The 27,881-nt window shown below is 39.0% G+C and overlaps 1 protein-coding gene and 1 long non-coding RNA gene across 4 annotated transcripts in view; one reads left to right on the top strand and one right to left on the bottom strand.

Annotated features, from left to right (window-relative positions):
- The window catches only part of LOC144972313 (uncharacterized), a 32,616-nt gene extending 19,533 nt beyond the window's left edge, over window positions 1–13,083 (bottom strand). Inside the window, exon 1 of one of the 3 annotated variants that reach the window (XM_078913404.1) lies at window positions 12,857–13,083. The gene's annotated coding sequence lies outside the window, so the exon portion shown is untranslated. Of the gene's footprint in view, window positions 1–12,700 lie in introns of all 3 variants that reach the window. The other 2 variants (XM_078913405.1, XM_078913406.1) reach the window with 2 other exon arrangements.
- Window positions 13,084–13,216: 133 nt separating this feature from the next.
- LOC144972312 (uncharacterized) lies at window positions 13,217–19,215 on the top strand. The gene is made up of 3 exons (XR_013645339.1): window positions 13,217–13,448; window positions 17,537–17,584; window positions 19,110–19,215. It is a non-coding gene; the product is annotated as an uncharacterized LOC144972312 (long non-coding RNA).
- The last annotated feature ends 8,666 nt before the right edge of the window (window positions 19,216–27,881 follow it).

Below are 27,881 nucleotides of genomic sequence, written 5' to 3'. Positions count from 1 at the left end.
TGATGCAATCCAAAATGTGTCTCGCAGCAATTTCTGACATCACTCGGAGGAATTTCAAAAACTGAAAGTGTAATTATAACATGGTGGTTGTAGTAATGGTAGTGGTAGGGTAATGATGTGGTGGTGGTTGCAGTAGTTGTGGTAAGGATGATGATGTGATGATGGTTGTAGTAGTAGTGGTAGTCGCCACATACATCTCCCGTATTCACAGATTCAAGTTGACCAGAGACGCCAACTTAAATTTGGCTCACGTAAATTTCAGAAACAATTCCGAACAATGTCAATGCTTAAACAGGAATTTCTGCAAACAAAATATAATCTATTGAGATCTATAATCATCCTAATACCCCTTGTTTCAAATCAAGTAAAGTTCCAAAGCCAATTTATGACGTATAAAATATTAAAATGAATGGTAGGTGTGGTGGTAATAATGATATGATGGTGGCTGTTGTAGTGGTGGCAGTAATGATAATGTATGTGGTTGTGGTGGTGGTGATATTGTTGTGTTGGAGGAGGTTGTAGTAGTGGTGGTAAGGATGTGGTAGTGAGTGCTGTTTTAATGGTGATAGTGTTGTGATGATGTCGTCGTGGTGGTGGCAATGATGATGGTGATGTGGTGGAGGTGGTTGTAGTAATGGTGGTGCTTCATGAAATGACGGTGTGGCGATGGTGGTGGTTGTAGTAGTAGTGGCAGTGATGATGATTATGATGATGATGATGATGATGATGATGATGATGATGATGATGATGATGATGGTAGTGGTGGTGGTGATGATAAGGTGTGTACTTGAACGTGAAAAGAGAGAATGATGGCTGATGTGAAAAGGGTATGATCCACTTTATAGATTTAGGTTTGTCTGACAGAAGGAATGATAGTGTGTGTTTGTGTGTGTGTGTTTTGTTTGTTTGATTTTAAGGGTTTACGTCGCTTGCAACACATTAAGGTCATATCAGCGCCAGTAAAAAGGAAGAAAATGGGATAGTAAAAAGTTCTAGAATTACAATTAAAGCACCCAAGAAAAATAGGGATCAAATGTAGATTCCAAGAGCATACGACCAATGTACTTAGTTTGAGATCACCTATAAGTCTCATCCGGGCACAAAGAGGAATACACTCAGATGCTTACATTATACATTCAAAATAACAAATATAATAATACATAACAGAGAGGTGATTTACAAGGAAAAAAATATCATCTCCCAAAACAATAACTGTGCATTTGACTGTTTCCCTTCCAGTTAGGATTCTGGCCAGGGCCAGGAAAAAACCAAGTAATCTCATTCCAAGACAAAGACAGAAAGCATGTTGGAAAACAGATATAAGGGGATAGAAGACATAGTATAGCCCACTATGGGAGGTCATGAACCCCACCAAGGTGTGTGTGTTTGTGTGTGTGTGTGTGTGTGTGAGTGAGATAGAGACAGTGAGAGAGAGAGAGAGGGAGAGAGAGAGAGAGAGAGAGAGAGAGAGAGAGAGAGAGAGAGAGAGAGAGAGAGAGAGAGACTGCTCAAAGTGAATATAGTGATAGGTACAGAGAGATTAAAGTGAAAAACTAACCGAGATTAAAAGTACAAAGTGTACTTTATTGTTAGGTGTGTATGTGCTTTATTTGTTAATCGTAAATATTAAGTTAACGTATGTTCATGTTGGCAATTGCCAGGAAATTTACATTTTAATTGAATCCTCTGTGTGTGTGTGTGTGTGTGTGTGTGTGTGTGTGTGTGTGTGTGTGTGTGTGTGTGTGTCTGGGTATCATTGTTAAAAGTACATGAAGATGAAAATTGAAAACTTATTGAGGCTAAAGAACTGGGTGCACTTTACTGATTTGTGTGTGTGTGTGTGTGTGTGTGAGAGAGAGGGAGAGAGAGAGAGAGAGAGAGAGACAGAGAGAGAGAAATAGAGAGAGAGGGAGAGAGAGAGAGAGGGAGAGAGAGAGAGAGAGAGAGAGAGAGAGAGAGAGAGAGAGAGAGAGAGAGATATCTCAAAGTGAATATAGTGATGAGTACAGAAAAATGAAAGTGAAAAATTAACGAGACTTAAGAACTGAGTATTGATTTGTGTGTGTACGTGTATATGTTTGTAGGTCATTCAGCGGCACTTAAAATATATATGGGGCTGTATAAAATATAGATTTAAGTAAGATCAAAAGCACCGGAGAAAAAGTGACTGGTTCAAATAAGGCTCACAAACGGATTCCAAGATCAAACTATCAATGTAGTTAGTTTGAGGTCACCTAAAAGTCTCACCAAGACACAAGCACAGAATCCTAATGAGAGAAATACAAAATTTAGAACAACAAATCTAACGTCACACAAAAGAGAGATGATATACGAGGGCAAACATATCATCTCCCAAAAACGACTATACATTTAATTGTTTCCCTCCGTGCCAATGAATCCGGCCAGGAAAAGGATCAAGCCAAGACAAAGGCAGAAAAAACTCTGATCCATGCAAGTCAAAAGATCCCACCAGGAAGATGATGTGATAGTGGGGCTTGCACTAGAGGTGGTACTGATTACAATGAGGGCAGTGATGATGTGGTTGTGGAGATGGTGTTACTGGTGATGATGTGATAGTTACTGTCGTAGTGGTGGTAGTTGTGGTAGGGATGGTGATGATGTCATGATGGCTCTGTGGTGAGAATGACTGGTCACAAAAATGGAGTTCAAGACCTATCTATGAGACGATAACGTATAAATTTGAATTTCATTAAAAATTTACTGAGATGCAATAAAAAATGTGTCTCGCAATAATTTCTGACACCACTTGGAGGAATTTCAAAAGTTGAGAGTGTAATTACAACATATTGTAATAGTAGTAAGAAAAGATGGCGGTAGGGATGATGATGTGATGGTGGTTGTAGAAGGGTCGTGATAGGGATGATGATATGGTGGTTGTAGCTAGCTGTAGAGGTGTTGGGAATGATGGTGTGGCGGTGGTTGTAATAGTTGTGGTAGGGATGATGTGGGGTGGTTGTAGTAGTGATAGTTGGGATGATGTATTTGTCTTGGTAGTAGGAATGATGATGTGGTGGTGGTTGTTGTAGTAGTGGGGGTAGGGATGATGATGTGATGGTAGTTGTAGTAGTAGTGGTTGTAGCTGTAGTGGTGGTAGGGATGATGATGTGGTGGTGGTGGTTGTAGGTAGTAGTAGTGGTGGTGGGGATGATGAGGTGGTGGTGGTGGTGGTGGTGGTACGGATGACGATGTGGTTGTGGTTATAGTAGTAATGGTGATAGGAATGATGATGTAGTGGTTGTGGTGAGTCTTTTTAAAAGGCGGAATAGTGATGGTGATGGGCGGAGATAAACCACCATTTAGCCGGAAGATTCTCAGCCCTGGTTTTTACCCCTTAATCGGATGTCAAGGGCAACTTTGTTACCCCACGAAAATATATAGTAAAATAAAGAACTATCCCTATTCGTACGTCTGGGGTCATTTTATTACCCCATGACAATATATAGTAAAATAAAGAACTATCCCTATTCCTATGTCTGGGGTCATTTTATTACCCCATGACAATATATAGTAAAATAAAGAACTATCCCTATTCATACGTCTGGGGTCATTTTATTACCCCATGACAATATATAGTAAAATAAAGAATTATCCCTATTCGTACGTCTGGGGTCATTTTATTACCCCATGACAATATATAGTAAAATAAAGAACTATCCCTATTCGTATGTCTGGGGTCATTTTATTACCCCATGACAATATATAGTAAAATAAAGAACTATCCCTATTCGTACGTCTGGGGTCAATTTATTACCATATGACAATATATAGTAAAATAAAGAACTATCCCTATTCATACGTCTGGGGTCATTTTATTACCCCATGACAATATATAGTAAAATAAAGAATTATCCCTATTCGTACGTCTGGGGTCATTTTATTACCCCATGACAATATATAGTAAAATAAAGAACTATCCCTATTCATACGTCTGGGGTCATTTTATTACCCCATGACCCCCCTCGTGGATCTTTACCTTGCAGTGGTGAGGGGGCTTGAGGCACACGGGAGGGCAAAGGTGTAAATCCCGGTCGACCGTCACGAGACCATCCCGGGTATCGAGCCAACGAGCCACATGAGCTGCTCGCCCCGGTGTGTGACTAAATTTGATCCAAACCCGGTGCCCGAATAGCAGCCCTATCCCGGGCGCCACACTATTGTCCTTATGTCGAGTCCCAATCAGTCCCGTCAATGGCGAAGCGGTCTGCCGCCTAGCCAAATAATACCGCGTTCGTGTCACCAGGGTCGTCGGCACGTCCGAGAAAAAAGCAAACGTCCCATGCATCAATCGATTCGTGGCTTGCCGATCGGAAAATGCGACGGCGGGGATGGCGAACTGACACACATATTGTCCCTGAACGTCGAGAGCCAGAGTATGGCAAAAAACGAGCTTTTATCAAAGCTATTGGCTGTTCACTTGGTAGACATCCTCCTGTTACAGGAGACCCACCTTTATTCAGGCGCGCAATCTTCCCGATTCCAGATCCCAGGCTATACGGTGGTCCAACGCGAGGACACTTCGAGGCTCAAAGGAGGGGTTAGCGTTTATGCTAAAGAGCCATCGGAGGTTAGGGTCATTGAGAGCGTAATGGACAGCAATGGGGTGAACCGAATTTCCGTGGAAGTAGGTGGACTGTGTTTGCATAATATTTACAAACCACCTAGAGCGACTTGGACTACACCACCGGTACCTGTGGTCAGCCATCCTTCCATCTGTCTGGGAGACTTTAATAGCCACCATCACGAATTGGGCTACCGAGACTGCAACGAGGCAGGAAGACAACTCCGCTCATGGATGGACTGTAATGATCTACACCTAGTGTACGATCCTACAGCCAAGGGTACCTTCCGGGGTACCCGCCATAAGGAGTATACTCCAGACCTCACCCTCGTAACGAAAGGCGCGAACGGTGAACCGCTGCAGGTGAAGCGGACAGTCCTCGGGGACTTTCCGCATAGCCAGCACAGGCCGGTTCTTGTCACAGCTGGGGTGACAATACAGAGGGTGCAGTCTCTCCCATTTTGCAGATGGAATTTCAGGAAAGCTGACTGGGAGGAATTCAGTTCCTATATCGAGCAGGTCTGCCCTGCCATTCCTCCCAAGTCCAAGAATATAACCAGATTCAGTAGGCTACTGGTTAAGAGCGCTAAACGCTCTATTCCACGGGGCAAACGGAAATTCTACACCCCTTGCTGGACAGCAGAGTCGGAAGAGCTGTACCGAGAGTACCAGCAGACCCAGTCCCAGGACGCAGCAGATAGACTACTTCAGTCTCTGGCAGAGGGAAGGAAGCAACGATGGCAGGAGACCGTGGAAAGTCTCGACTTTACACACTCCAGCCGCCACGCTTGACGTTTGATAAAGAAATTGGACCCAGATCGGAATTTCGCGAAGGCTGCACCGGAATGCGAGGCAGACACAATTGCCAAGAACATTAAGAACCGTAGCAAGCGGGTCCCTAATCAGGCTTTTGAGCGCGGTGTCCGCAAGGTGTACCGTACGATTTTGGATTCGCTACCTGCGGAGGAGTCGGACTGGACGACCCCGTTCAGTCCCCGAGAAGTGGGTGCAGCCATTAGCGAAGTGAAGAACGGCAAAGCAGCAGGGATAGATGGTGTATATCCCGATATGGTGACGCATCTGGGCCCCAGGGCACGGGCCTGGCTAGCAGAGGCAATGTCTGACATCCTTGCAAAAGGAAAGCTTCCACAAGTGTGGAAGCATGCGAAGATAGTTGCCATCCTGAAGCCAGGGAAGCCGCCGAAGGAGGCAGACAGTTACAGACCCATATCGCTGCTGAGCTGTCTTTACAAATTGTTGGAGCGTGTTCTATTAAACCAATGGGGGCCGGTCCTAGACGCTGCCCTGCCACCTGAGCAGGCAGGCTTCAGGGAAGGGAGGTGCACCACGGAGCAGGTCATTGCCCTTACAGAGCACATTGAGCACGGGTTCGAGAGAAAACAGCAAACAGGTGCTGTGTTTATAGACCTATCAGTGGCGTACGATACGGTCTGGTGCGATGGGTTAATGCTCAAACTTGCAAAAATCATAAGGTGCAAAAAGACCTTGAAGTTGTTCTCTTCGATCTTAGGGGAAAGGCAATTCCACGTCACGCTGGGAGACGTCACGAGCAAAGTAAGGAAATTGAAGAATGGGGTCCCTCAGGGGTCGGTACTTGCGCCAATGTTGTTTAACGTTTACATTAGAGATATGCCGAACACTTCCTCCCTGAGGCTGGGATACGCAGACGACTGGGCACTCGTTACTCAGAGTAAAGTGTGGACCCGTCTCGAGATAAAGAACTATCCCTATTCGTATGTCTGGGGTCATTTTATTACCCCATGACAATATATAGTAAAATAAAGAACTATCCCTATTCGTACGTCTGGGGTCATTTTATTACCCCATGACAATATATAGTAAAATAAAGAACTAGGGTAGAGTCGGAAAACTTTGAAACCCTGCGGTCGCTCCACTTCTTTCGCTTATTTCAGTCTCAAGATGTCAATTTTCTTAAAATAGAAACTGGTCATCAAAACAATCAGCCAATCAGTGATGAGATTTTATTAAACTTGTTCCAGTATTTCAATTCGTAATACTTTATTTTCGCATTTAAAAGTTGTTATGCTCGTCGGGGAAATTCGCCATAGTTCGGGGAAATTCGCCACCACTGTCGGGGAAATTCGCCGCTCGATTTTAACACTTTTTATCGCGAATTTTATGTACTTTTTAGATATTATTTTGTTTTCTCATGTTTATATTTGATTTAATTTGTAGTAATTACTATATTTTATTTATTTACAATGGCAAAAAACTAAAAATATTCAATGACCAACGGCAAGTTTTATAAATGACGATATGATACTATGATAGAAGGCGAAAACATGACAAAATATCTTTTCTTGTGTTTTGCTGAACCATCCTATCCTATTTTTCTCTTAATCTTTTGCTTCCATTTTGGGTTTTCTTTGAAGTTCTCACCATTTATTCGACAAATATATAAAAAACTGCTTCATTATAGTAAAAAGTTCATTAAGTCCAGTTAAATTACTAATAATCATTACTATCTTCATTATGTAAATTTTATGCACTATGAACGCTACCTAGACACTGCATCACCAATCTATTAAATAATTATCGGTCAAAATATCATCAATGCCCCCTTTAAACATTTAATTAATAATATTTCGACAAAACAGAGCGACAAATGTACCCAATTAGAACGGCGAATTTCCCCGATACTAGTGGCAAATTTCCCCGAAAGCAGTGATATCATTGGGACCCTCAATTAAAAAATAAACGAATATTTTTAACTATTGCAAATGATGGGAACATCAAAACTAATGTTTAAATCATACAATATCAAAATAACAGGTTGTAGAGTAAGGATCTAAGCTGAAAAAACGCTTAAAATGACAACGAGTGAAAGTAAGAATTTGGAATGGCGGGTGTTGGATTTCGGACGAATCAGGCGCACAGAATGACAGACACGCTATGACGTTAAATGACACGATTGTGTCATGATATTAATGTACTAAATGCTGATTGGTAGATTAAAAACAATAGATGAAAAGAGCATCAAAGTGATGATGTGACACTTGGACTCGTCCAATAATAGGTAAGATGGGTTATTTGCATTTAAAGAGAGGGGTGTGAGAAGTGGCGAATTTCCCCGACGGCGAATTTCCCCGACTCTACCCTATCCCTATTCGTACGTCTGGGGTCATTTTATTACCCCATGACAATATATAGTAAAATAAAGAACTATCCCTATTCGTACGTCTGGGGTCATTTTATTACCCCGTGACAATATAAAGTAAAATAAAGAACTATCCCTATTCATACATCGGGGGTCATTTTATTACCCCATGACAATATATAGTAAAATAAAGAACTATCCCTATTCGTACGTCTGGGGTCATTTTATTACCCCATGACAATATATAGTAAAAAAAAAGAACTATCCCTATTCGTACGTCTGGGGTCATTTTATTACCCCATGACAATATATAGTAAAATAAAGAACTATCCCGATTCATACATCTGGGGTCATTTTATTACCCCATGACAATATATAGTAAAATAAAGAATTATCCCTATTCCTACGTCTGGGGTCATTTTATTACCCCATGACAATATATAGTAAAATAAAGAACTATCCTTATTCCTACGTTTGGGGTCATTTTATTACCCCATGACAATATATAGTAAAATAAAGAACTATCCCTAATCGTACATCTGGGGTCATTTTATTACCCCATGACAATATATAGTAAAATAAAGAACTATCCCTATTCGTACTTTTGGGGTCATTTTATTACCCCATGACAATATATAGTAAAATAAAGAACTATCCCTATTCGTACGTCTGGGGTCATTTTATTACCCCGTGACAATATAAAGTAAAATAAAGAACTATCCCTATTCATTCATCTGGGGTCATTTTATTACCCATGACAATATACAGTAAAAAAATAAGAAAAAAGAACTATCCCTATTCGTATGTCTGGGGTCATTTTATTACCCCGTGACAATATACAGTAAAAAAAAAGAAAAAAGAACTATCCCTATTCATACGTCAGGGGTCATTTTATTACCCCATGACAATATATAGTAAAATAAAGAACTATCCCTAATCGTACATCTGGGGTCATTTTATTACCCCATGACAATATATAGTAAAATAAAGAACTATCCCTATTCGTACTTTTGGGGTCATTTTATTACCCATGACAATATATAGTAAAATAAAGAACTATCCCTATTCGTACGTCTGGGGTCATTTTATTACCCCGTGACAATATAAAGTAAAATAAAGAACTATCCCTATTCATTCATCTGGGGTCATTTTATTACCCCATGACAATATACAGTAAAAAAATAAGAAAAAAGAACTATCCCTATTCGTATGTCTGGGGTCATTTTATTACCCCGTGACAATATACAGTAAAAAAAAAGAAAAAAGAACTATCCCTATTCATACGTCAGGGGTCATTTTATTACCCCATGACAATATACAGTAAAAAATAAGAAAAAAGAACTTTCCCTATTCATACGTCTGGGGTCATTTTATTACCCCATGACAATATATAGTAAAATAAAGAACTATCCCTATTCATACGTTGGGGGTCATTTTATTACCCTTGACAATATACAGCAAAAAAAAAAAGAACTATCCCTATTCGTACGTCTGGGGTCATTTTATTACCCCATGACAATATATAGTTAAAAAAAAAAGAACTATGCCTATTTGATTTTGATACCCTGTGATGACCGTATGTATGTGTATATATATATATATATATATATATATATATATATATATATATATATATATATATATATATATATATATATATATATATATATATATATATATATATATATATATATATATATATATATATATATATATATATATATATATATATTATATATATATATATATATATATATATATTATATATATATATTATATATATATTATATATATATATATTATATATATATTATAATATATATATATATATATATATATATATATATATATATATATATATATATATATATTATATATATATATATATATATATATATATATATATATATATATATATATATATATATATATAATATATAAAATAATATATATATTATATATCGACATTTGTTCACAATAAAAAGAATTATATAATCCGACATTTGATCATTGCCGAGATTCCCATTTACTTCCCTCTGATGTGCACGGCGTTGCGAATAAGTTCTACGAGAATGATCAAGTTCAACTACTCAATGCCATCTTTGCATGGTAAGTAGTCCTTCAGATCCATTGGCCCCATGGAGCATGGAGTTTATGCCGGTTTCTATAGCATGAAACAGACAATTGCAATTGTTTGCTACCATTTGGTATGGATGATAGTCTACTGCAAAGTACTTTCTATCATATCTAACAGACCCAGCTACCCAACCCCTGCTAGATGGACAGGGGGGTCAGAAAAAAATCTTGACTGCACCCGAAATCGATCTCGGTTGCTTTGTATGTGAAGCAAGTACTCTACCAACTGAGTAGTGCTAGACAAGATGCGTCATTCCCTGATAACAAAACGGAAGATCGATGGCCATTGCTTCTTTTTTTCGTAGGGTGGGGGGAATCTTTCGATTAATGCGCCATTGGTGGTATGGCACCCCGTGGATCTTCAACACCCACCCAAGTGGAACTCGGATACAAGGAGGATAGTGGGACTAGCAAAAAAAAAACAAAAAAAAACCCTGTTGTAGACGTATTTGATGAGAAGCAAGAGCAAGACTGAAGGATATTAGTAAAAACCCGCAATTAACACATTTTGCGTTATCGCCCTCAGTAAATGGGTCAGAGGATGTGACTGTGACTCCCATCCTTTAACCTCTCCCCCTCCCCCCCCTCTTCACTAACTTCGGAACAGAAGGCAGATTGGAACAATGCACCGACTAACATCCTCCATTTCAATCATTCCAACCTGGCCACCGACAGCCACTGTTAAGTGTAATAGTACTTCAATACTCAAGTAGTGCACCGTTCCTGTTTCAGGCATCATATAGCGTCGCCTACAGTTCATCACCGTCTCACTGCTCATTGGGCATAGTTCAATCAGTCAACATTTGCACACCCCTCCCTCTATGCTAACACATTAATGCCTAAGTATATTAAAACGTTGGTTCAGTCAGTCATACGCCCCTCACTAGCCTTTTCTTGCGTTGTCATAGATATAATAGACAAAGTACATAGAAACGTCAATGGTAAACAAAATAGCTGCAACTCCCACCTCATCTCTGTTCCCGAAGTGTGCTATGTGTGCTTTCCTCTTTTCTTCTTGAGTATGTAATTTTTCTCAATTGAGTACTAAGCTGTAACTCACACTCTCGTTGTAGACGAGCTCTTGTTGCAACCGAGGCCATTCTACGCGAGCTGTACTGTATTATCTAAGGCGAATCGCTGGAGTTTCAATATTGCAAATGTAAAGGAGTTTGCCACACCACATAAAGAAAGGTGGAGAGGTGAGACAAACTTTTCAAAATACCCGAAGCAAACAATAAACACAGCTCTCGGACACGAGGGAGAACCATTGGAGACATCAGCTTCATGCCCTCAAATTCAAAGTGGATGTAGCCGATGTCACTTATGATTGTGGAAAAAAAATAGACTGCAAAACGACCATAAAATGCGTGTTATGCAAAAGTTTTTTGTGCCGTAGACACTCCAAAAAGCAGAAACAATGTGCAAAACTTAGACCTTCAGTGATAATAGCAATATGTGCCACCACTGCCACCATACCCCTGCCCCCCACCCCCCCTCTAATCATCATCGTCATCATAACGATCAATTTATATTTTATGTACCAGCAACTGGGGTGACTTTGGCTCGTGTTCATAATGACAATGCAAAGTCACCGCCATGTGGCAAAATCATCCGAATTGACAGTACTGTCTAAGGTGGGCCCAATGATTTTCTGGGCTCAAATATTGAAGGAACGAAGTTGACATCACTCAACTCTTTGTTATTATTTTAAGACTGCCAACTGTAAGTGATAAGTTTGCAGGAAATTATATCAATCAGACTATAAACGTTGAAGGTTACAGTTTTGTGTGTTGGTATATTAAATCTTGGCGGATGTTGTGATTATTTATATAAACGCATAGCATCAATTCAAGAGAACACAGATATAGTGAAGAGTACTTATAAGACTACAGATATAGTTCGAAAAGGTAAGATAAGATATACTTTATTCATCAAAAAAAAAATGGAAATTCGTTTACAGACGTGGCATGCATGAAAATGTATAAACACAAAGTTGAGAATCTATGGTGACAATGTATATATATATATATATATATATATATATATATATATATATATATATATATATATATATATATATATATATATATATATATGCAAATGCACAAAAATGTAAAAATATAAGACCAAGAACCAATAGCAACACTTTATATATTAATTTGATAAATTGAGATTTTTAAAAAAAATTTGTTAAAATACCTACGTATCATTAGTTCGATATATCAGTCAAACAAGAAGAAAGACATTGTCATTGATTATTAATATTATGAGTTTGTTAAAAATATTCGCTATAAGCATGCTATGTTGTTCTTTTAAAAAAATTAAAGCCTTATGATCACATAGGAATAAACAAGAATGCATAAACTTCTTACATTGTAGTTAGTAGGTAGATAGTCAATAATAGCGAAGTTACCCCGATGTACGAATCTCTATATATACGGGTTTGTTTTTTTTTTCTCTTTGGAAAGTGGGGGCATAAAGTTACCCCCGACATAAGAATTGGTCTATACGTTTTTTCTTTCTCTTTGGGAAGTGGGGGCATAAAGTTACCCTCAACATACGAATTGGTCTATACGTTTTTTCTTTCTCTTTGGGAAGTAGGGGACATAAAGACACAAAAGGGGGCATGTTGCACTTGAGAAATCGCCAATGGTCACTATGTTATGCAATTTTTGGTTACAATTTGAGCATAAACCTTTGCAAAAATGAATTTTTGAGGATTACTGAAAATTTTCAGACAGAAATTAGAATTATAAGTTGTCTTAAAAGAAAAAAACAAACAAGGTCTGGGGTAACTTTGTTACTTAATAGACTTTACTTCAGAGCTAGACACGTATTATTCTTGCCTTTTCTCCTTTTCTATGGAAATTGAAACCGAACGTAAAATAACAAAATTAACACTTCTGAATAAATAGTCTAGTAATGATATGACTGAAAGAATATTCACTCTCGCCTCGTTATGACAAAGCTAAAGTTACAAATTATAGGGTTTTAAAAATTACAATGTTGTCCTCTGGTGAACCAAGAGCATCAAGAATTGTGATGTAGTGTTATGTTTATCGGCCATTAATTTCACGGAAATAGTAAAGGGCTGATTGTGAAACCAAATTTCGATACAACGAGTACAATGTATCCGACTCTCTCAAGTTGTAAAAGTCAATGTATCGAAGGCAGTATTGCAATTGTAGTCGTAGTCCAAGTATGTAGGGGAATTCCCTTGTAGACATGTGATGGTGTGCTGTTTGAAATCTATTATTAGTAAATTAGCCATTGGAAATAATTGTAAATTTAGAATAAAAGGATCAGATAGAGATTGATTCGTAAAGTCCATTAGGCCGATAATCATGAGCGCTCTTTGGCATTATCCACCATATTCCTTTAACCTTTTATTTTTACACACCTGAATCAGATCATCTTCAATCTTTCATTTAACGGGATTTTCCGTTGCCAAAGTAATAAGAGAGCCTCTGCTCTCAAAATAACCAAACCGCAGAACAGCAAAAGGGCATCTATTCATTAGTTTACAGTCAGCCTTAATTTCAAAGCATTGAAACCATTATGTTCCCTGTTCTATTGATGTATTATGGATGACAGGTGTGCACTGTGAAGTAACTTTATTGTGATTATAATAATTATATAATTATATTACTTTAAGATACAAACATTTATAGTAGCAATGACTATCTTTTGGCCTCTTTTTCGCTCACAAAGTGCCCAAATTCGCGACAAAATATGGGACGACGCCGTTCCGTACATGCTATTTTAAAAAATTAATTACGACGCTCTTTACCCATGAATTTGGCTGAAAGTTGGCACACAGTTAGAAAAGAGGTCATTTTAGATTATGTCAAGCGACAAAACTCGCATCGAGTGGCCGTTGGATTCATTAGATCAGAAGTGCAAGTGTAAACTTGTGAACAGTCAAGCAATGTTGAGCGTTGTAAGCAAACCGGTTGGTTGATGATAATCGTAATACGTTTGACCCATAATCCATGCATTTGACAAGGCACTTCACACACATACACACACACACACACACAGAGGCTCAAACAGACATATATATATATATATATATATATATATATATATATATATATAATAAATACATATATATATATATGTGTGTGTGTCATTTGTGCCTCTGTGGATGTGTGTGTGTGTGTGTGTGTGTGTGTGTGTGAAAGTGTGTGTGTGTGTGTGTGTGTGTTAAATTTGGAAACAATAAGAGACGCATGACACTTTGATGCTAATTTAGATATTTATTTTGAAATTTGATGTTAACTTAGTTGGTCAGGTAGGTATAATTCAGCATATTTTAGTTTTCAACATCTACGCCTTGTTGAGTGTCTCGCCTGTGAGAAAAAAGATAAACAAAATGACAATGACCAGGTTGTTGTTGCTTTTATTTTTGTTGATATTGTTGTTGTTGTTGATCATAATGATGATGATGATAATGATGACGACGATGATGATGATGGTGATGAGGATGATAATGATGTCGATGATGATGATGATGATGATGATGATGATGATGATGATGATGATGATGATGATGATGATGATGATGGTGATGATGATGACGATGATGATGGTGATGATGTCATGTCGTCGTGGAAGGAGGCAATGATGCTAAGCTGCTGAGGAGGACAGCCAATCTTCTTTAGCAGCTGGAAAAGGCCCTTCCTGCTAACAAGGTGAAATGCCTTTGTCAGGTCAATAAATGCAATGTAGAGGGGCATCTGCTGTTCTCTGCATTTCTCTTGAAGCTGACGTACTGAGAAGATCATGTCCACTGTCGACCTCTTGGCTCTGAAGCCACACTGCGACTCTGGGTAGAAACGTTCAGCGAGGACTTGCAGTCGAGCGAGGACAACGCGCGCAAAGACTTTACCCACAATGCTCAGTAGAGAGATTCCCCTATAGTTATTGCAGTCACTACGGTCTCCCTTGTTTTTGTAGAGGGTGATAATCTTGGCATCGCGCATATCCTGGGGTACCTTACCTTCTTTCCAGCCAAGACACAGGAGTTTATGTAGTGGTTCCAAGAGGGCTGGCTTTCCACATTTGATGATTTCGGGTGGAATGCTGTCGTCACCGGTTGCTCTGCCACAGGCCAGAGCATCGATTGCTTTGCTGAGCTCCTCCATAATTGGTTCTGCGTCTAGTTCTTCCGGTACTGGCAGTTCTTCAATTGCGTCCAACGCTTTTTGAGTGACAGAGTTTTCTCTGGCGTAGAGTTCCAAGTAGTGCTTTACCCATCTTCCCATCTGCTTGTCCTTGTCTGTGATGGCTTCCCCTGTCTTTGATTTAATAGTCGCAGTTTTCTTTGTAGATTTGCCTGTCGCCTGTTTGATGCCCTCATACATGGCCCTTATGTTGCCACTTTCAGAAGCTTGCTGGATGTTGTCCGACAACTGAAGCCAGTAGTCGTTGGCGCAACGTCGAGCTGTTTGCTGTGCTTTGTTGCGTGCAGCTCGCAACGCCTGCAGGTTCCTCTGACTTGGTTCATGTTTATAGTTGACAAGTGCACTGCGCTTGTCATCAATGACTTGTTCCATCTCAGTAATGCTGGCTTCAAACCAATCTTTGTTCTTGCGCTCCTTTTTGCCATATGTCAGAACGGCAGTGCTGTAAATGGCGTTTCTAAGAGATTTCCAGCTGTCCTGTGCGTTTTGTTCTGCTTTTCTATGAGCTGTGTTGAGAATCTTCTCAAGTTGCTCGTTGAACTCTATATTCTTTTCTCGGTAACCTGTCTTGCTGATGTTGATCCTGGGCTGGCCCTTTCTCTTTGAGTGATGAAGTTTCTTCGGTGTCAGTTTCACCCTTGTGACAACCAAGGAGTGATCGGTGTCGCAATCAGCGCTTTGATAGGACCTGGTGTTACAGGTTAAGAGAATCGCGCTTTGTGATGATCATGTCCAGCTGATGCCAGTGTTTTGACCTTGGATGCCTCCATGACACCTTGTGACATGCCTTGTTCTGAAAGTAGGTGTTCGTCACGCATAGTTTGCGATAGCAGCAGAGTTCAAGAAGCCTCTGACCATTCTCATTCATCTTTCCTATGCCGTGGTGCCCCAAAACGGTTGGCCATGATTCTTTGTCGGCACCAACTCGCGCGTTGAAGTTGCTAAGACGGTAGATGTGCTCCACTTCTGGGATATTGTTGACAATGGCGTCTAATGACTCATAGAATTGGTCCTTTACTTCAACCGAAGCTTGCATTGTTGGGGCGTAGACGCAAACAAGGTTCACCGAACCCTACATGGATGACAGGCGCAGCTTTAAAATTCTCTCTGTGCCGTCTGTTGGCGGTTCAATCATAGGAAGTAATGTATGACGTATTGCAAATCCAACACCGTGCTCCCTAACGTCTTCTGTGCCTTTTCCTTGCCAGAAGAATGTAAAGTGTTCCCCTTCAGGGATCCCCTTTCTGGGAGTCGCGTTTCCTGCAAGGCTGCTATGTCGATGTTCAGTCTGTTAAGTTCACGATCAATTACTGCTGTTTTTCGAGCATCATCCATGGCCTGAATGTCATCTGTCAGTCCTGAGCGCATAGTTCTTACATTCCAGCTTGCTAATCGAAGAGCTGGGAACTTCGTTTTCTTTTTCATTTGCTTGCCTGGTACACAGTTTAACGATCCACATGTCAAGCTTGCAAGCTCTAAGCTCCAGGCACCCTCTGAAGCAGGCAGATCGTGGCGGGTCAACACCTTTCTGGCTGGGGGCTGCCCAGCTTGGGGCGGGCGGTAGCTGACCAGTAGGATTACGATGATCCCTTCCACCGTCGAAGACAACCCGTAGCGTCCAACTCTACGCCAATTGAGCAAGGACTTATCACTCGTAGACTGCTGTCTTCCGTGTTGTTACTCTTCACCGGTGAAGGTGAGACTGGAGTGTCCTCTCCTGGGGGCGGCCTGGGCAAAGTAATGTGGAGATCCTGGGCTGCCCAGTAACCAGAACCTCCCTCTCTTCCTCCCTGGTGTGGTCCAAAGGATCGCATAGCGATACGTTTGGCATCAGTTTGGATGCAGATTTCTGTTAGGTTTACTCCTTAGCCTTTTCTCCTCCCGAAGGCAGTGGAGCCATACATCAATGGCTGGGGAAAGTATGAGTTATAGGGGTAGATTTAGAAAAGTAAGGACATACAGAGGACACCACACTACAGAATGAGTGTGAGGTGGGTGGGTGAGGAGCAGAGAGTGTACCACTCACCGATGGGTTCTGACTCCTGCACCTTAAGAGGAAGGGGTCCCACCTACTCCCTAACCCGGTTATACCGCCGGGGACTCGGTCGCGCCCATAACAAACTCAGTAGAAACAGGGAACACCACGGGAAGGTGCTGTTATGGACACAATAATGCATGAGAGGCCATATGCAATCATCTCTGTCAGACAGGATTACGCGGCAATCAATGCACCTGGAAATGAGAGGTGTTGGGTTCGAAATGCACATCGATTTCCTTTCAGCAAGCGGGATGTCCGGCCCAGACCTTGCAGCTCATATATACATGTGTGTGTGTGTGTGTGTGTGTGTGTGTGTGTTTGTGTGTGTGTGTGTTGTGTTGTATTTTGTTGTATTGTTTCGTGTTGTGGTGTATTTTTATTGCTTTATTTATTGTTTTATGTTGTTTTGTTGTACAGTTTTGGTTCGTAATATATATATATTTTTAAATTTCTTCCAGAAAAAATGCAAAGGTGCTTGTTCTTTTGAACACTGCCCTCATCCTCTTGTAAGTGATGTTTTCATATTAATTGTGACCCACCGTCCCTTACTGGTGTTATGTCGGGTGATTCACATGTAAAGACTTTATTTTCAAGTAACCGAATTGTAAAAGTCGAGTTTTTGTCAACTGAAGCTATTGTCTTAAATAAACTTGGTTAAGTTGATACAGATTTCATTAACAATGTCTATAAATTCATTTTTTTCCTAAATACTAAACCAGCCCGACATATTACCGTTGTGAGGTCGTAGGTCACAATTGGAAATGATTTGTTTATCCAAATATGTCAAAGGTTTGGACTGATACCAGGGAGGAAACCTAAAACCCAGAATAAGGATGATGATGAAGATCATCATCAATGATGATGATGATGATGATGATGATCATGACGATGACGATGACGATGATGATGATGATGATGATGATGATGATGATGATGATGATATGATGATGATGGTGATGATAAGATGATGATTATGATATGATGATGATGAAGATATGATATGATGGTGATGATGAAAGATGATGATGATGATGATGATGATGATGATGATGGGTGATGAGTGATGATTATAGATGAGATGATGATGATGATGGATGATGATGAGATGATGATGATGATGATATGATGATGATGATGAATGATGATGGATGATATAGTGATGATGATGAAGATGATGATGATGATGATGATGATGATGATGATGATGACGATGATGATGATGATGATGATGATGATGATGGTGATGATGATGATAATGATGTGATGATGATGATAATGATGATGATGATGATGATGATGATGATGATGATGATGATGATGGTGATGATGATGATGATGATGATGATGATGATGATGATGATGATGATGATGATGATGATGATGATGATGATGTATGTATGTTTTTTTACATTTATAAATCGTTCAATTAATAGAGCTGCGACATCCCGAACATGAATGACTGTGAAAAGAAGTGTGAGTATCGTAAGGAATTTTTTTTAATCCGAAAAAGGGCATCCATTATGATAAAGTCACCACCACCACCACCACCACCACAACCACGACCACCACCATCATCATCATCATCATCATCATCATCATCATCATCATCATCATCATCATCATCATCATCATCATCATCATCGTCATCATCATCATCATCATCATCATCGTCTCGTCGTCTCATCATCATCATCACATCATCATCATCATCATCATCGTCGTCGTCGTCATCATCATCATCATCATCATCATCATCACCATCGTCATCGTCATCATCATCATCATCATCATCATCATCATCATCATCATCATCATCATCATCATCATCAGACATCATTATCATCATCATCACCATCATCATCATCATCGTCATCATTATCATCATCATCACTATCACCATCATCATCATCATCATCATCATCATCATCATCATCATCATCATCATTATGATCAACAACAACAACAATATCAACAAAAATAAAAGCAACAACAACCTGGTCATTGTCATTTTGTTTATCTTTTTTCTCACAGGCTAGACACTCAACAAGGCGTAGATGTTGAAAACTAAAATATGCTGAATTATACCTACCTGACCAACTAAGTTAACATCAAATTTCAAAATAAACATCTAAATTAGCATCAAAGTGTCATGCGTCTCTTATTGTTTCCAAATTTAATACACACACACACACACACACACACACACTTTCACACACACACATACACAGAGGCACAAAAGACATATATATATATATATATATATATATATATATATATATATATATATATATATATGTCTGTTTGAGCCTCTGTGTGTGCTTGTGTGTGTGTGTGTGTGTGTGTGTGTGTATGTGTGTGAAGTGCAATGTCAAATACATGGATTATGGGTCAAACGGATTACAATTATCATCAACCAACCGGTTTGCTTACAACGCTCTACATTGCTTGACTGTTCACAAGTTTACACTTGCACTTCTGATCTAATGAATCTAACGGCCACTCGATGTATCATCTTTGAATTGTTCCTATGTTTTATTTGATTAATTGTATATCTTTTGTTTACAATCCTCTACTATGTTGACATAAATCAGAGTATTAGTCCGAGGCATATAACACTCCCATTTCATCAAAAAATATTGAAGAAACAAAACAACGACTCACAGCATGTCTAGATAACGTTAAAACATGGATGACAAACAACAAGCTTAAATTCAACGAGGACAAAACTGAGCTGATTGGATTCAAAAAGACAGGAAAGGATATACTCATTAACCAACTGTCCTTCAGATAATATGTGATTAAAAATTCCAATGTCGTTCGAAACCTTAGTTTCTATTTTGACACTCACCTAGACATGCGCGCACACATATCAAAGTGCTCCAAATGATATGCAGAACACGAAATGGTATTGATGACGAAACATGAAAAACACTCATCCATGCCCTTGTTACCAGCTGTTTGGATATTACCAAGTTATAGTTGCACACCGAACGGACACCGAACGAACGACTGAACGGACACGTGATCAATTTTTTCTCGCGTCCTCTCGTCTTATCTCGTCACTCCGGACTAGAAAGAGGAGGCGGAGCTTATATGATATAACGCAATGAAAGCTCTGTCCGATGACGGGTGGGGAGATACACAGACTGGGGGGATATCACATCTCCAAAACTTACCTTATTATATGAGATCTTGAGATTCTTATCCAATCATCGATTGCTCGTTTGACAGTTCGCTTGTGATCAGTTAGGAGATCATCTCTTGATTTTTGGGCAGGCGGCTTTGCATAAAGGCGGTGAGTGTTGTATACATCAAAGAGTACCGCTGACCGATGGGTAAATAGTGGTTGTGTAACCCAAAAGCCCTGCCGACTCGACTGCAAGGTCTTGTATGTAATAGTTGCGTCACCGTCTCAACGCTCAGGAATTAGTTAGTGAGGCAGGACTCTATTATATATATATATATATATATATATATATATATATATATATATATATTATGTATATATATATATTATATATAATATATATATATATATATATATATATATATTATATATATATATATATATATAATATATATATATAATTATATATATATATATATATAATATATATATATATATATTTAAAAAACAAACAACGCAATTAGTGTTTTAAACGCTTTTGAATCACATGAGATACATCAGTGTGCTCGTCGCATTGAGGATTGAAAAATGAGATATAATTCAAGAAAATCGACCGGAAAATAAAGAAACTATCATTAAATTTTAAAAATTGAGTAATACTTTTTTAAAAATATATATTATTATTAATGTTAATCCCATGCTGATTGTCACTACCCCCCCCCCCCCACCCCCACCCCCCAACCATTTCCAGCATCCAAGTACCAGCGGCTTTTTCTCTTTGATGTCGTATCATGGTCTCCCCGCTCAACACCTCGGTGGTTTCTGGGTCAACCCCCCCCCCCCCCCCCAACCTTCCCCCGTAATCAATTTATAATTTTCTCTCCGTATCTAGGGTAGAGCGCCACATGCACTACTATTGAATGACACATGGTAGGGTGAGGCCTGAGGTAGTCTCCATTCTTTCCTTCTCCGTTTGTTGTCAGCTTAAACAGCTCTCTATCACGTGACCTTAAATCCGATGCTGCATTTCGCGTGAGAACCTTCACTCCAGATCTCGTTCATGGTCACGTGAGAAGGCTAGATCCGTTCGGGTTCGGCGTTCGGCGTCTCGATCGGCCCGATATCGTTAAAGGCCTAATGACGCATGGTAACTTAGTAACTGGCTCTAAACAATCAGAACAATGGCGGACGTTCTTATGAAATATTTCTTCGACGATCATTAAAAGCGTATACAAAGGGGAAAAATCATTTAAAATCTAATCATGTTTTGATTTTAATACATTCTGATCACAAGACATATGAAAAGTTTTAGCCAGCATGAAGAATAAAAAGTACAGATTTTCTTTGTTTAGACCCACGATGGCAGCCGTTGCTGGGTGACGTGACATATGACTATTGAATCCAATTCACAACACATACAATTTAGTGATTAAAGCTAAAAAAATGGCTGACTAAAAACAATAACTTAGAGCTGATAGACGTCAACAGACACCTAGATAACCACAAACTCTCTGACAGTCGTCATAATGTAAACAATTATAATAATTGGTAAACATAGAAAACTACACAGGTTTTATTAAAATAAACAATTACAAAAACCTGATGACGTCAATTTCGTTCTATCTCTATGCCTGTATTTGGTTATATAAAACTATTGATGTAAACAGGATATAACGTGTAAATACACCAAAGTATGTGTTACGTTGATTGTTTATAGTCATATTCATACAGTTTAGTGATAATTGCTCATAAAAATGGCTGATTAAAAATAATAAGTAATATCAGAGTTACGTCAATAATGACCTTGATAACCACGAATCTCGGGCAGTCGTCACAATGTACACAATTATTACAACGATTGGAAAACATAGAAAACTACACATGTTTTGCAATCGATAGCATGTGTTTTAGTAAATTATGCACTGTTCTACCGCTTGATCAATAGAACCAACACAGAAAACTATGTGAAAACTTGTACGTTGGTTATATAAAATCTATTGATGCAATGCGTTTAGTTTTTTTAAAAATCATAACATCTGCCAGCCAGATATAACGTGTCAACACACAAAACTATGTGTAACGTTGATTCGTTTATAGTATTATTAATACTGTTAACAAATTTCAATCAACTCCAAATGAAAATCAAAAACATTATTCTTGAAAACAAAACAACTGTGGGCTGCCGTAACCAACAAAAGGACAGTATCTGGGCTGATCCAACCAGTTTTGCCGGAATCGACACATTTAGTTTTTTCATTCATAACTCTTTAATTCTATTACATAGCGGAAAGCATCTAACATTAAATAATAGCTAATGATAAATTGCGTTTTTCTGTTGGCGATTTCATTGACGTAATATGTTTCGTAATTTTTTGAGAAACTGTTCTTTCTTGGTTAATCCCATGCGCAATACTCTACCTGTAACCAACAAAAGGACAGTATCTTATACGTCCGTCTCACATACTGTTCATCCATGGTTAATCGCAATGCAAATGCCTCGTCCGTTTTCACCAAAAGAAGAGTATCTAAGTTGTGAATATAGCAAAATACGACTAACTCGATCGACAAACGTCTCAGACGAGTCAAGCTTCTCGTCTCCAACCAGTCACAAATTTATGCCGTCCAAAACGAAGACGTGGCCGTTAAAGTATTACGTCATAATCATGCATAATACTTGACACCTTTCTGAGTCAGTTTATTGTGTAAAAACCTAGGGCTTCATAATAATATAGATGTCACTGGTAAAAACTGAAAGTAATAAATATTATAGTGGAGATTATGAAAACCACACTGTTGAAATCGACTATATTAGTCTTTGAATCATACAAATCGGTTGAGAAACAACTGTTTTAAGAGTAAATATTATTTTGATAGTTGATGTTGTCCTTGTTTGTTTATTTTGGTAACTTATTTATTTCTTGTCCGATTTTCTCGATTCCTGTATCATTTTTCATTTCTCTCTGAGACAAGATCGGCGATGTACTTTGTTTGAAATATGACTAAAACATACATTGACTTTTTTTTCCCATCGAGCCTTGGCTCCCTAATAAAATCAAAAGGGTACTAAAAAGGTGACGCAACTTTCAGACAGTCGTCGAGAAAAGCTCTAACTCTAATCCGTAAGCGGTCACAGCAACCAATCAGTGAAAAGCTGTAAGTAATGGTGAAAGGTCAAGAACCAGCATCATCTATCAAGAACCAATATTTTGCTCTGAGAAAGTCTTGACATCACACGAGCAAAAAGGCTGAAACTGATGATGGACCTATGAAAAGTTTGTGGGCGGGATTTTGTCATGATTGACAATCGGACTCGATAACGCGGCTATAGATATCAAAGTGTAGGATGAGGTCATCTAAAGATGTTACATGATTGACATGGCCATTTAGGGAGCTCAGTATCTAGCAGAAACAGAATCTGAACACAATAGGGTAAATCTATCGATGCAACATCAATCATTCTTCGACGAAACAAGTCTGTCCCTTTGTGTTGTGCATTTTGGTATTTCATTTTCAACCTTTGTGTTTTTGATACCACCCACCGATCATTTAATTGGTCAGTCTCGCCAATTTCGACTCAACGTGTTGTCGAATTTCGTGATTCGATGATTTACTTAATAATAATATTATAGTTATCACCACGTCATCTGACGTCATGAGGTAGCCAAATTATAATGATAACATTTACTGGCACGACTATGGATAACAGAACGAGAATTATCCGTAGATTCTTGATTGAATAAATTTATTAGACAATAGTTAAAGTTTTCACCGGTTACTTTAAATCAAGTCTCGGCAAAGTATAGATCACCATGCTAACCGGGCATTAAATAGAATTTGTCTTAAAATGTTAAAGATTTAAAAGATTTTATTTCAATTGTAGAAGAAATATATAGGTATGAACAATCAATATATGTAAAATTGCGGTTTATCAGCTGATTTCAATTAGACAGAAAAATCATCCTTTTCTTTCAATGGGCACCATCGTGTAATCTGTCGACATGCTATATATCATTTTGAATTTACAGATGATAGGGATGACAAAGGTTTTGGATGGTTGTATAGGAAGACGGGGAAAGACGGTGACATAAGATATTTCTTTTCATGGCAAACTTTTATTTCGAAAAGAGTCTGCTCATGGCTTTTCGCTAGAATAAAGTAGCAAATTACATGAAGAACGACATATTATTTTTTCTAAGGGAAACATTATTATTAGCCAAATTTCTTGTTACTGCTGTTCCAAGCTTGTCAACACAAAATGTTTTAACACCAAAAAATTGTATTTACTGCGTGACTTAATAAGTCAAATAATGCGAGCATAGTCCCCCCCCCCCCCCCCCCCCCCCCCCCCACCAAATTTAAAAAATGTTTTCTTTGTTCTCGATATCTTGATAATAAATCACCGAATTAGAAAATGTTATATCCTCCCACATTGTACTGATCACATTATGCATTCCACTCATATTACCGACGCACACGCAACCCTCACCACCCCCCCCCCCCCCCCCCCCCCCCCCCACACACACACACACCCACATCCACATGCACGTCCAAACTAGGATACACCTTGGAATAATAATACATGGAAGGTAAGCGGTTTCGTTCGCGCAGTCGCAAAGTTGATGCCAGTGGGCGGAGCTTACCGCCATATTGAAAAGCCCAGGAAACGATTGTTTATCATAGAAACTATAGACTTGAGTGATGGAAATCATCTTGTGTTGCCGATTAAAACACTCACTTACTAAGGGAATTTAGTCATTATGATGTTGTAAAATACCTTGCAAAGGCAATATTAATTAAATTATTTTCTTCGTTCAATTCTGAAGCCAAAGCACTATCACTACACACGGTTCGATTTGCTTTGCTTGTTGGTTATGACATGAATATAACGAAAAAGGGAGGAGTATGAGTATGAGTAAACACTTGTAAAATATCAAGCAACCGCACAGAAAGTAATGGAAGTGCAAGCTCGAATTAAAGATATCGAAAAATAAGAAGTGGATCCGGTCGGAATCGAACCTGCGTGCCACGAGACGGCATATTTTGCTTGGCCAAGAAGAGAGAACAGCAAGTAGACCATTCGGTCATCCGCTACCAATCTTTACTTGTTACTGGTCACAGTCACAGTGGCTCAGTTGGTTAGAACGTTGGCTTCGTAACCAGGAGGTCTGGGGTTCGGTTCCCGGCCGCGGTATACTCCTCAAAAGCAGAAAACCCCACATGAACCCAACCACAACCGAGCTATTTCGGTCAAGGACAAGTGCAGAAAGCAGACGATACAAAAGGTAAGGGGATAAAAGTAGAAGAAAGCATACATCTCCTGCAAGAACGCAGGAGGCCCTCCCAACCACCCACCACGTTTAGCTGACTCTTACAGCACAAAGTTTCGGGGTAGGAATCACATTTAAAACCAGGCCACCACTGCACTACCACAATTCTTAATCCTTTCACAGCTAGATTAGATTTCACGTCAAATATGAGTCTATCCTGTACAGTTTTCATCACAGATTAGTCTAAAGCGCGCTCGAGTCGCATCACATGGACTATTTCTAGGTGAAACTGCATAAGTCAGTCATGTATAGACAAACGTACGTTTGGTTTTGGTTCGGTTCAACTCAAACCTAGCCATGAAAGGGTTAATGGTGACAACTTAAAATGTGGACGTACCACTGCAGCTATAGCAGTAGTAGAGTAAGCTACCCAATTGCTGCTGGGTGGACAGGGGAACCGAATAAAAATTCTGGCTGCAAAGGGACTCGAACCCGAGACCTTTGGCGTGACAGTCCAATGCTCTACCAACTGAACTAACGGGAGCCCCGCTACTAGAGCTATGAAGTGCCATAATTCATCAAAAATTAAGTCACAAAATGCTATTTACATTTTATATTTATTTGTGTAAAGTGACAAAAAAAAAAGACATTATTACACAAAATATCATGGTCACACAAAAAGGTTCATTGTTTGATCATAATTCACTAAGATTTCAAAATAAAACAAAAATCCCAGCAATTTCATTACTAGTTCATCATTAATAGTTATTACAGAAGTCTGTCATGGCGAGACTGGATTTTACGTCATTCATCATTCAATCCTCTACAGTTCAGAAATTAGCCCCTGTGGTGCGACTCGAGCCCTCCGAGTGCTCGAGGTGAAAGTTGTAGCGGATGGAATGATGTTTGACGTGAAATCCAGCCTAGACAGGAAAGGGTTATACACAAACATTTTTGCCTCTTTAAAAAAATCACACAAGTTAATAATGACATTGTTACTGCCCTGTAAATAAAATGAATTTGTTAAGAACTTGACGGCTTTTACAATTAGCTTCTTTTTCAATTGTTCACTGTACAGTTTACCAGCATAGAAATACCTGACCTGAATATAATTTCTCAGCTATTGCTTTTAGTAGAAGAATCAAATGATTCTCAGTCCCCTCATGATCAAACATATGAGAATGAAATAATGTAGAAAAAACGGTTTATTGACGAAAGACTTCATCATGAAGTTCATGATGCTTAGCAAAAGCTTATGGCAATCATATCGATTGAAATGAAAATGATCTTGACCTACAGTTGCAACATATATTATTCTGAAATGCTTTTCAGAAATTAAACAGACATCAATAACTCCACTAGAAGGAATTTGCAACCCCCCCCCTCCCCCCCTCCCCCCCCCCCCCCCCCCCCCCCCTTTGTTCTTAACATCCACTGGTCATCGGGATTCGGATTTACACCGATGAGTGAATCACCGTAACTATGGCCGGTAACGAAGGAATGTTTTGGTCTACCCAATATGGCGGAAGCGGCCAACGGTTGGCTTCAGTATTATGACGTCATCCTCCTTCCATCTATTTTTATTCCAAGGGATACACTCTCTCTCTCTCTCTCTCTCTCTCTCTCTCTCTCTCTCTCTCTCTCTCTCTCTCTTCTTTTTTTTTTTTTAACACAGACGGACTAATTCCCCACATACGCGTACACATTTATGCCAGATGATCAGAGTTCCTCATGGCCAATTTCAAAATCAAAGGCATCCAAATACACCCTTATGTGAACAAACGCTCTGAATGCCTTGTAAATTCATCGTTTTTCATCGATCGACTACACTAAGGAAAAAGTAGTTGTGAAAAAGTAAATAAAATATATATTTTAAAAAAGCTATATTCTAATTGTGGCCAATCTTGGCCAAATTGGCCAAGATTATAATCATCTGGCAGCCCTGCAAGTAGCGATGTCTTCCAAAGCCTTTTCGAATGGTCCAGCCACTTGACGTAACTATAGTACTCTAGTCGGCCATGTCCAGCCATGCTATAATATTATAATATTCGTTGTCGCCACCGTCATGCTCACGGAGGGACCCCGTTAACTTTACGGGGCGGAGACGACCGTCTGAAATTCTGTCCTTTTGTTAGTTAAAGATGGGGCTTAAATAGGATACAGTTTCAAGCAAAATTTTTAATCGCCTCTAATTTCAAAAATACTTGAGATATGATCATTCTGACAACCTTGTAAGATTTCCTATGTCATAGAGTGTCAATTAAGTGAAAAAAGTGATTTTATGATTTTTTGAGAGATACTGTCCTTTTGTTGGTTAGGGCAGAATTGCACAACATTGCACCAGTGTATATAAAAGGAAACTTATTGCTTTCTAAGGTTCCAATACATGTTTGGATAGGATGAGTACTC

Source organism: Berghia stephanieae, chromosome 5, assembly GCF_034508935.2.
Source record: "Berghia stephanieae isolate SIO BIC M18660-M18661 chromosome 5, UCSD_Bste_1.3, whole genome shotgun sequence".
Classification (NCBI taxonomy): Eukaryota; Metazoa; Mollusca; class Gastropoda; order Nudibranchia; family Aeolidiidae; genus Berghia; species Berghia stephanieae.
The sequence above is the reverse complement of the archived record's forward strand: the minus strand, read 5'-3'. Positions and strand labels throughout refer to the sequence as shown.